Below are 2,636 nucleotides of genomic sequence, written 5' to 3'. Positions count from 1 at the left end.
AAGTTTTTTGAAATAATTCCAGATATTAAGAACATTTTTTTTGCTAACCGAACTTTAAATTTTAAACAAGTGTGAAGAAACCTTCTCTTTTCATCGATTTTCAACCAAATAATCGAAACTTTGATTAATTAAATTCATTAAATTTGAACCAAGTCTCGTTGTCTAGTTTCCTTATGGAAATCAGTAGAAGTAGGGATTTGTTTTCAATGGTTTACTATAGAAAAAAAAAACTTACAAGATTTCGAAAAAAGTTAGAAAAATCATTTCTCATTGATTTTGTATTCTTAATTCAACATTAGTATATTGTCAGTTGAGAGTTTGAGACTAATCAATAATAAAATATCGATAGTCTTCAATGAAAAACCTAACGAAAGAAAATGGCCAATTAAAAATATTTATGATTGGATAAGAACTGTATTTTTCTCCATTTTCAAATCTAAACTATGTGGTAGATTGGAAAATTGCTATTGTTCAAATTTGAAATATCAAATTTACCATTTGTTTTGCATAAATTGCCAAATAATATTTCGCTGTATTTGGATAGGGCTTTCAGCTATCAGGTTATTCCCTTTTGGGCCCTGACTTAAGCCCAGCCGTGCTATCCAAACATGTATGGGTAAACTAAGAAACGTTGTGCTGCTTAGCTCTCTCGTACTTTGTATTGCATGCTACTTTTCCTGATTCAACATAGACGTGTATCCCATCAGATGAGATGAGAATGGTAGGGCAAACCACTGTATATCACATGTTAATCGGATAACTACACACTTTCCATCACAATGCTATCCCTTTTTTAATTAATTGCAACTCAGAACATTTTTCTGTTAAATGAACTTTCAACTTTGTGTTTAAACCTTTTTTCGTCAACTGTCTGCAATTAATTCTCCAATTAATTGAATCCCTGAGCAATGCAATTGGTTATTTTTTAAACAGTTTCGCTATGAAAACTGGTAGATTATGAGGATTCTTTTCGTTCACATTTAGTTATACCTCTACGTTACGATCATTCGTAAAAGTCATTACTCCTTATAGTCGTTCTGAATAGTCATATACGAGTTCGTCCATGGATGTGTTTGTGTAAAGCCCCCACTGCCATCAGCATCCATTTAACAATGTCCATACAGCTGAACTAACTGCGCTGCTGCTGCTGGGGCTGTTGTACGCGTCGTCTCAGATAGCAAGAGGCGGGCGAGCTTTGTGTTTTCATCGCCAAGTAGAAAAAACCCGAGGAGGGAAGGAAGAAAAAATCACAAAAACACTCAGACGACGACTGGCGTCGAGACTTTAGTCGTTCTGTCGAATTCAATTGCCCAGCGAGCACCATATGGTGGTAACAAAAGAATTCTTCTTCTTCTTCTATTTTTTCTCTCTCACTCGTTGTGACGCATGTTACCACCCATAAAAGTCACAAAAACCAACCAGGGAGGATCCTTTCGACATCACAGATTGAAAAGATTGAAATAGATTGAAAAGGCGCGTTACGAAAAGAGCGTTTGCGAGTAAACTCAAGAAGAGTGATGAAGAACTGCTTTGTCAACGCATACGAGTTATACGCGGAAGAAGAAGTAGAAGATAAACTTTTCAGTTATTAATTTGTCCAGGTATCACGGTGATGTACAGTATCCTGCACGGAAACTGGGACAGTCGCTAGGTGGTTCTTACGAGTATCTTGCGTAGAACCCCTTGCGACTGTCCCAGTTTCCATGCAGGATACTGTACGTATATATGCCCCAACCTTTCCCATCAGCACCAGAAAAGATAAAGACGACAAGCCAAGCAAGGCGACCGAATCCAATCATGTTTTCTTTATCAAAGTAGTATGGGTCACGGAAATAAGAAGACTGGCCAATCGCACGTCGGTTAGGAAAGAAAAAGATAGAGAGCGGAATCAAAACCAAAATAGGGACGGTCAAGGGTCTAAGATCGATCTGCGGATGAACGGGGGGTGGGGGGCTCATGGTGGCCGAGAAGTTCCAAAAACAAGAGCAGCGGAAGATAAACAGAGTCTACGTTGTTTCTATTGTCATCTTCTTCGTGTAACGTTTTCTGTCCAGCCTAATTCTGCGCTGTCGGTGGGTTTCTTTCCAAGCCAATCGTTCCAAGCGTTATAGATATTATAAAATTATGATAGTTTGCGACATCCAGGACGTGATGTAAGCGACACTCAATTGTGTCAATCTCGGGAATGCCCCGGCTGCATCGGAGGATATAACGAATTATTATAAATCAACGGTTCTGCATGGGCCAATAATAATAGGGAAATCAATAAGACGAACGGAGAGCTGCTGGGACATCCCCCCCCCCTTCATTCATCTGCTGCCAAGCATGCACGCACCCCGGTCGTATAATATTCAGCCTAAATATAACGGAAAAACGTCTAAATCAATTCGGACTGGCCGCTCTTTCATATTAGAGCGAACAAATTTCTGTAACAATTTGTTTTCTTTTTCTTGTAGTAATAATAAGCTGATTATCCAATCAATCAAATAAAAATAAAAAATAAAAATAGGCCAAACTGTTACGTGTACATACAAACAAAAAGCACACGAACGCAATTGAGGATGGAAATACCTAAGAATTTTCAACGGGTGGGTCGGGGGAGCTGAGCATCAACTTTTGCGCGAATGGATATGAAA

The sequence above is a fragment of the Daphnia pulex genome, chromosome 12, assembly GCF_021134715.1.
Source record: "Daphnia pulex isolate KAP4 chromosome 12, ASM2113471v1".
Classification (NCBI taxonomy): Eukaryota; Metazoa; Arthropoda; class Branchiopoda; order Diplostraca; family Daphniidae; genus Daphnia; species Daphnia pulex.
Note: the sequence above shows the minus strand (reverse complement) of the source record.